We start from the raw sequence: 8,912 nt of genomic DNA on the forward strand, positions 1-8,912 counted from the left end.
ATTTCAGGCGCGCATGTGCGTGTGTGTGTATGTGCCACCACACCTAGCTAATGCTGAATCTTGTGTTCACTGAATATTAGAAAGGAGAAAAGACCTCAGAGATTGTGGTTCTACATGGGGATTGTTACTTTATAGTTAGTCTGCTTGAGGTTACAAAGAGAAAGAATGAAAATTTAAATGTAGAAGCTTAGAATACCCTACAGTTTGATGTAGGTTGCTTCAGATATTGGAGATGACTCTGGAAGGTAGGAAGAAGTGGGCCAGTCAAGTCAATGAGATGGTAAAATTTCTTAGAGTTAAGCACAGTAGTTTTTCAAATGAGACATACTTCAAAACCATTCATAACACTCTGAGAGCCACCTCAAATTCTCTATCCCATAGTTAAAATGACCTCATGTGTCTGAATACTACTATTTTAGGTTTTGCAAATTTATAGGAAGCAGTGGTTTATTTTTCCATAGTAAATTAGTTCACAAAATGTCTGTAGTCAGATTTTAATTAACTCAATCTTTTTTACAATAATGCAAGTTTGATGATGTATCAGCAGTATTTTTTTTTTAAAATATTTTATTTCTATTTATTTATTTATTTATTTTGTGTGTGTGTGTGTGTGTGGCCAGCTCAGCCCACCAGGGGGCGGGGCCGGCCGGCATGTGGTGCTGGGGGATTGAACCGCGGTCCCTGTGCTTTGCTAAGCTTGTTCCAAGTAGGTGCTTAAACCACTGAGCCATCTCACCAGCCCCGTATCAGCAGTATTAAACTAGATATTTTTTCCTCTGATAGTTGATTAGGTTAAATTTAATCATATGGCACCTTACGCTTTAAAAATTGTTCTTAAAAAGTTTATTATTATTACAGGTAGATTTTTGCTTATTTTCAGGCATCTGAAGTTAGGGGTAAATAGACTTGCTTTTTTTTTCTCCCACAACTATTTTTAGTTATCCTTAATATTTACAAAATTTTTTTTGTCTTGCTTTATTTTGGCTGTTTCTAACAAATAGTTGAATAATTATAATATACAATGTCTTAAAACCTTTATTTCTGAATATTTTCTCTAGAATATTTATCAACACTTAGATCTGTTTCATATTTTCTTTCTTTCTTTCTTTCTTTCTTTCTTTCTTTCTTTCTTTCTTTCTTTCTTTCTTTTTTTACTGTCCACACAAGTGTTTATTTGTCATGAGAATCTTAAGTATTCCTTAGCCCACATATTCATGTTTCATAGTTCAGGAACACTGATCAGCAACTAACGCCTATGGAACCCAATCCAAAGAAACCTTTTTATTCCTGTATCACTTTGCACTCTGAAAGATACCAGCCTTCCTCATTTCTTCAAAATCTTTCATGGAATCATAATTTCTGTAGAAATCAGCATATGCCTTCTTTCTTAGTTCAGACACACCAAACTTATGCAACCCCCAGAGAGACAGCAAATGCTCCAACAATATGAATCCGCAGGCGCCTGGCCAGAAGCCCCCTCATCTGGGGTTTTGCCAACGCACCGGAACTCATGGTCGTTACCGTTCCTTAATGTACTTTTTCGAGACTACCCCGGGAGCTGGTGAGGACGCCCGCTCCCCACTCCGCGGCCTCCTCGGGGACAGAGGCGGCTGCGCTGAGAGTGGCTGGTGGTGTCCCTCGGCTGGGCCTCCACCGCCCACCGCCTGGCGGCCGTGCCGCTTTGCCACGCGGACCCCAGCCTTCTGCCTGCGCGAGGAAAGCTGTTTCATATTTTCATAAATGAAATAATATTCTACAAGTTTGAACAAGCTATTAATACTTAAAATACTGCTTTTAGACTTACCTTTCCATTGCTAACCTGATCTTTGGAAATGCCAGTCACAGATGGGAAAATGTTATGAGTTGAGAGAATAGAAAATGAAGCTTCCATTCACAATTTTACAACCTAAAAAAGTAGTATGAGTCTTAAAGATCATTCAGTTTAGTGGTTTGCAAATCTGACTTTGCATCAGAATGAAAAGTGTAAGTGGTAGAAAAATATAGCTAACAGTGCAGATTCCTAGGCATCTCCCCTGACTTCATAAATTAAATTACCTAGGAGTATGTTCTGTATTTTCCAGAAGTTTCAAGGTGATTCTGAAACAACCATTTCATGGACTTTTGGGACCTTATAATATAGTCTAATTAACAGATTGAGGAAAAGAAACTTAAAGGGGAACTGAAGATCCTAAATCACACAACAGGGTCAGAATTAAAATCCTCAAATGTAGATGTATATGGGTTCACTTATTCAACACTATCCATTATGAAAAAAATCAGAACTATGAGGAAGTTTCCTAATGTCCTGTTAATTACCTGCAAAGTATAGTCTTCAAGTATAGTCTTCATCTTGGATTACTGACTTGGATTTGATATGCTTTCCCAAAGCTTTTGACTAAGTAAGTAATGCTGAGTGGTGCTGGCTTAAAATCTGTCCTTGGTACAAAATGAGAAATAGTTGTTAAGTGATCAAAATTCTGTGATGATCCTCTAGGCTCTGACATTTATCAGCCACTTGCTGCATTTTACTGCTTTTTCTCTATAATCAAAGTTGACTACTGCTGGATAGAAGAGGTTTGCAAAACCTCTGGATATTCTTTGGGGAGGAATTTATTTTAATTGCCAGAGAGAAGATAGGCATGGTTTTAATAAAGATCAAGAACTTCCAAATCTGGTCCCAGCTGTAGAGCAAAGAGCTGCAGGCAGCAAGCATCTCACCGCCCTTCAGTGTTTTTAGAACATAAGCTATCAAAATGGGTAGAATTTTCCTTGATCATATTGGTGGTACTTGGCTGTTTTCATGTGCAAACTGTGATACAATACTGACCAACCGCTCAGAACTCATCTCTACTTGATTTACAGGTGCTACTGGTAGAGCATTTCTTTTTAACAAGGTAGTTAATCTGCAGTACAGTGAAGTTCAAGATCGGGTCATGCTCACTGGCTGCCACATGGTTCGAGACGTGAGCTGCAAAAACCACAATAGCAAACTGGGATGAATCTGTGAGTTTGCCACTGAAGACAGCCAGCATTATAAAGAAGGCCGTGTGATCCTGGAACATGCTCTAGTTTGAGAGAGTGAGGGCTTTGAAGAGCATGTACCATCTGATAATTCTTTCTTTCTTTCTTTCTTTCTTTCTTTCTTTCTTTCTTTCTTTCTTTTTTTTTTCGGAACTGGGGATTGAACTATCTGATAATTCTTTTTTTTTTTTTGCGGAACCAGGGATTGAACTCAGAACCTTGCGCTTGCCAGGGGGGCGCTTATTCCACTGAGCCATCTCCCCAGCCCCTATCTGATAATTCTTGAAAAGAGATAAACCCATCTTTTCCCAGGTCTCCTTCACTGAAAACAAAAATCTACTTACATACACTGTCACAGCATCAGAGTCAGATTCATGAGCTGCGGAACAAGAGATTGTGAGAATCTAAGATGAAACCTTTCTTTTTTTTAATTTTGTATTTTCCATCCAGCAGCAGTGTATAGAGAGCATTATGCAGATGCTGTTCACTTTTTTCCCTATGTGTACATTGTGAGGCAGAAAAGTCTACCTGCAGCTACATGGTGGGCTACGTGAGGAAAAAATCTGGGCTATTAGAGTGAAAAAGTGTGTTTTATGTAAATTTTGAATGGAGAATATGTCAAGAGCATGGTTTTTAAACTTAATTTGAGCTTCATTTAAAAACTTTTTTTTTTAAAACCCACTTATTTCACTTGATTTGCTAGCTTCAGAGAACAGATCCAAATCTGTGCCCGGCGCTAAAGGCTCAGTGGTAGCACAGCTTATGCTGGCCAGCGTGCCCTATTCTTGTTGGAGATGAACCGTAGCCCCAGAGCCCATTTTTCCTTGTCAGTCTTGACCCAAAGATACCACCATTCCTAGTTACTGGTCACCATGTAATTGGTGTTGATTGGAAACTTTCTGAAATGGGGAAGAACTGCTTGGTTGTCTTTTTCCATGTAATTTAAGCTTGGTAATATAAATAAAATAATAGTTGGATATTAAAAAAAAAAAAAGGAACTTCCAAATCTACTTCTGCTTGGGCTTCTGGCCAAGTGTCCATCCTCAGGAGGGAGTTCGTGTCAGCTACTGCCTTGTGACTTGAAGGTATTTCACAAAAGCCAGAGGTACTACAGAAGCCTTTTCTGAGTTGGCAGGCCAGGAGTGTCACCAGGAATCAAGAGCTGACACATGTCATTAGCCTACAAAAAACAAATTTTGGATACTAATGATGGCTTTTGTCAAATCTGAGTTTGATAAAGCCAGGAGGAACTCAGATTGGGGCCTACTTTGCATTGGAGGGAAATTGTAGCTTAGAGGACGCTGCCAAGAATGTTTGTTGTCCTGGTTTTGTGAATGATTTATCTCTTTCACTCTTGACTTCTGCCACTCCTTTTTAAAGGATGATAGTGAAAGTATTGGATGGGTAAGGTATAGAGGCAGCTTGGTTATATGTAGCATATCTCTCTGCTTGCTTGCTTTCTTGCTGTTCTGTTTGTGGAACAGAATTTGTAAAGTCTAGTGTTTTGTCCTCTGTGTATCTGAAGGCATACTAGGCTATAGCTATAGGTGATTTATTTACATACATGCCACTTTGCTGGTGATTATAGGCATTTTGATTGGCAGTTGTGGGAAAACTTTTTTGTTGATATATCTGAAGTGTTATTTTTAAATTTCAGCCCTGTAATTTTGTAGCTGTGTGACTTTTTGCAGCTGTAGTTTTTTGTTTGATAATTTATTTTGAGATAGGATTTTGCTAAGTCTCTCAGGCTAGTCTTGAATTTGTGATCCTCTTACCTTAGCCTCACTAATAGCTGGGATTACAGGAATGTTTTAGGGCCAGGGATGTAGCTCAGCAGCGTAGCACCTGCCTGGCAGGCGTGAGGTTTTGAGCTCAATTCCTAACTTGTGTGACTTGGAAGGTATAAGTTTAACCTCAGTTTTTCATCTATATAGTGGAAGTTAGTAATTAATTGTATTTATATCACAGAGTTATATGAGAATTTAATGAAATCAGGAATATAAATATATCTGGTGTATAACACTCAGAATGCAGTTACTATTGTTGTAATTATTTGTTCCAATGTTTTGTTTACTGAGTATTTTTGAAACTTCTTAGCAGAATTTTATAAAAAGAACATAAATTGAAGTCAAGTGACTCAATTATGTAAGTTACCATACTTTCCATAATGAAACAAATTATGCCAGCCGAAGCCAAACAAAACCAGGACTTACAAGGTCTCTTGCCACACAAGGAATTATCTGTAGAGCAGTGGTTCTTAAACCTTTTGGACTCAGGATCTTTATAGTCATAAAAATTACTAAGATTCTCAAGAGCTTTTATAAAAAGTTGTATACTTTTAATGTATAGAAATTAAAACTAATAAGTTTTGAATATTTTAGTTTTTTTTAAAAAATGTATTTAATACAGGGTCTCGCTATGTAAATTGGACTCGTAGTGATTCGCCTCTTTTCAGCCTCCCAAAACACTGGAATTACAGGGGCGTGAGCCACATGCTCAATCTCATTTGCCATTTCAGCGCCCCTTGGGGGCGGGGCCAGCACAGCACACAAGGGTTTGAAACCAAGGCATATTCTAGGAAAGTGCTCTGCCACTGAGCTATATCCTCAGCCTTTCTTAAGTAACTTTTTAAAATTAAAAAATGCTGTAAAGATATAGTTTTAAAAAATGTGGAGCCGGCCAAATAACTCAGTGCTTTAAAGCATCTGCAAGCAGGCACAAGGGACCCTGACTTTAATCCTGCTGTGCCAGCCCCGCCCCGGGGCACACTGAGAAGGCAATTGAGACTGGGCTTGGTGTTGTGCCTGTAATCCCAGCTCTTGGGAGGCTGTAAACAGGCAGATCACTAAGAGTCCAATCTAGTAGTGAGATCCTGAACACCCTAGATCCTTCCCTAAAATTAAAAAAAAAAAAATCGTTAGAAGAATGTCATTTTATATTTTTGCAGATTCTTTAAGTCTAACTTTGTAAATGACAGCTGAATTTTCAAATCTATGTCCATTAAAATATATTATTTTGGTTGAAGTACATGAAGTCTGATCTCACATCAGTATGTAAAGAAGTTGTAGATAATTGTGCATATTCTTTATAACTGTACCCAGATCTCAGTACTTGATTGTTTCTTAAGGGCTTGTTACAGTATAGGATCTGGAAGCACACTAACGAATTTTTCATATTCTATTTTATTAAAAATCATTGAGCTATCTGGAACTTTGCATGGATCTTTTGCCCAGATGTGATTTTGTCTTTTTTTTTTTTTTCAGTACTGGGGATTGAACTCAGAACCCTGTGCTTGCCAGGCAAGCACTTATTCTACTGAGCTGTCTCCCTGGGACCCTCAGGCATGATTTTGTATAATATTGCATCAATCATTTATTTATTTATTTATTTATTTTTATTTTGGCAGAACTGGGGATTGAACTCAGGCCTTTGCGCTTGCCAGGGAAGCACTTATTCTACTGAGCCATCTCCCCGACCCCTGCATCAATCATTTCTAAAATATTCAGTGAATTATATCAAAATACCAATTTTGTTAATATTACTGCTTGTTTTATCAGAAACATTTAAAAATTTGGGAGTGACAAAGCTCACAACAGATATAGATATTACAAAATTATAATTTTCCTTAAAAAACGTATATTTTATCATTGGCAATAATAATACCAGTTGTTGCAGTACTGTGCCCACATTTTTAAGAAAATATCTATCAAATAATGTAATTCTAAATAACCACAGTTGTTGCATTTAAGTGAAGTCACAGTCCATGAAAAAGTGGCCTTTTCAGCTTACAGGAGTGCTTTACGTATATTTTTCATTCTGTCATACAAAACATTTAAATACACTTAAGGGTCAAGATTAAGTTAAATTGGGGTCAGGGATATGGCTCAGTGGCCCAGCACCTATATGACAAGTATGAGGCTCTGAGTTTGATTCCCCATAGGAAAAACCAAAAGGTTAAAATCAATAAATGAAAAAAAAATCAATGTTGCTACTTTAAGAAGAATCTTCTTAGGGGCCGGGGAGATGGCTCAGTAGGATAAGCGCTTGACTGACAAACGCAAGGATCTGAGTTCAATCCCAGGTTCCGCCAAAAAAAAAAGAAGAATCTTCTTTTTTTTTTAATTTTTAATTTTTTTAATTTTTTATTTTTTTATTTTTCAACAAATAATACACTGCATATATTCTTCTTAGTGGTTAACTGCTGTACAAGATCCGGACTTGTGATCCTATTTACAAACACCATTAGAACAAATCATTCTATTCATTAACAGAATGTAACTATATATCTATCCCAACCACTTTGAATACACAGATACAAAATGGACATTCATCTGTATACCCCATTTTTTCTAAGTTCCGTTATTGAATATAGAAGAATCTTCTTAAAGCAATTTTTTTTCTCTTTTAGAGAGTGTGATAATTACAATTAAAATGATTATTGGTGTATTTTGGTTCCATCGCTTGATTGGTTCTAAGGTCGCTAATATAATCCAACATTGGCTTTGTATCATTAAAAGGTCAATTTAGTGAAATGGAAAAGAATATATTAGAATTAGTATGGAAATTATTTTGGTTTTGCAGACTTCCTAGAAGCATCATAGGATATCATGGACCATACTTTGAAAACTACTGATGTGGAATCTAAATGTTAGGAAACTGTAAGTAAGCAGTGGAAACTTCCCTAGCTGCTTCTGAGTGAAGTATTGCACCAGGTTAAGGGGAGAGGATAGCAACTTCTGGTATATTGTTTTGGCATCTTCCTGGGGGTTTGGCATAGCTGCTGCTGCTTTTTCATGTCTTTAGTTGTGGTATTGTGGCTACCTGGAGGTCCTGAATTGATGCAAAACATTTACTTTTTGTGGTCATTTTGATTTTGGGTAAGAGCCAAGAGTTGTATGGCACCAGATCCAGCTAATAAGCTGGATAAAGACACACCATGTTTCTGCCTTTCAGCTGGATGACATGTGGCAGCAAGCATTCACTATTTTTGATGATACCTCATAAATGCACTCGTGAAGGAGTATGTCCAGAGCCTTTCTAGAAAGTGGCAAGAAGGACCAGGGAGATGGCTGAGTAGAATAAGTGCTTGCCTGGCAAGTGCAAGGGCCTAAGTTCAATCCCCAGTTCCACACACACACACACAAAAAAAATGGCAAGAATGATGGGATACTTGTATTGGAATTGAGGGAAAGTATTTTGAGGGGGATTAGTGGTAGTTTGTCTTTTGCTATTATAAATTTTAAAAAATGTATACATTCACTGGGTGTTTTGATCACATTTGTATGCTCTTTATAAGAAACATTTGGGGCTGGCAAGATAGCTCAGTGGACTAAGTGCCTGCCTAGGCAAGCATAGGAACTGGGGTTCAATCCCAGGCACTGCATACCTTGCTGGCCCTGCCCCCCAGGCAGCCACTGAGATTGGGTGTGGTGGTGGAAAGACACCAAATGCATCTTTTTCAATTTTTTTTCTTTTTAATGTGTTTGGTGTAGGGTCTCACTATGCAGCTCATAGAGATTCTCCTGTTTTCAGCCTCCCCGGTGCTGGGATTACAGGCGCACGCCACCACACCCAGTCTTTTTATTAGCCTATATGTAAGCCAACCAATTAAAGCTTTTTTTTTGTTTTTTCCATTTATGTATTTGGTACTGGGTTTCACTGTACAGCTTGGTCTTGTGGTGATCCTCCTGATTTCAGCCTCCCCAGTGCTGGGATTACAGCTCTGTGTCACCACGCGTGGACTCTGTCTGTGGCTCAGCACTCCCTGGGAGTGGGGCTGGTGTGGTGTGCAGAGTGGGTATTGAACCCTGGTCCCTGTGCTTGCCAAAGCAGGTGCTTATTCCACTGCGCTATCTCACTGGACCTCGATTAAAGATATTTATCCAGAAATT

At 38.3% G+C, this 8,912-nt stretch overlaps 2 pseudogenes; one reads left to right on the plus strand and one right to left on the minus strand.

Moving 5' to 3' along the window:
* Nucleotides 1–1,152: 1,152 nt before the first annotated feature.
* On the minus strand, nt 1,153–1,660 carry LOC101571001 (annotated as a pseudogene).
* Nucleotides 1,661–2,735: 1,075 nt separating this feature from the next.
* Nucleotides 2,736–3,110, plus strand: LOC105743600 (annotated as a pseudogene).
* Nucleotides 3,111–8,912: the final 5,802 nt, after the last annotated feature.

This window comes from Octodon degus, unplaced genomic scaffold (assembly GCF_000260255.1).
Source record: "Octodon degus isolate 3935 unplaced genomic scaffold, OctDeg1.0 scaffold00138, whole genome shotgun sequence".
In the NCBI taxonomy this organism is placed as follows: domain Eukaryota; kingdom Metazoa; phylum Chordata; class Mammalia; order Rodentia; family Octodontidae; genus Octodon; species Octodon degus.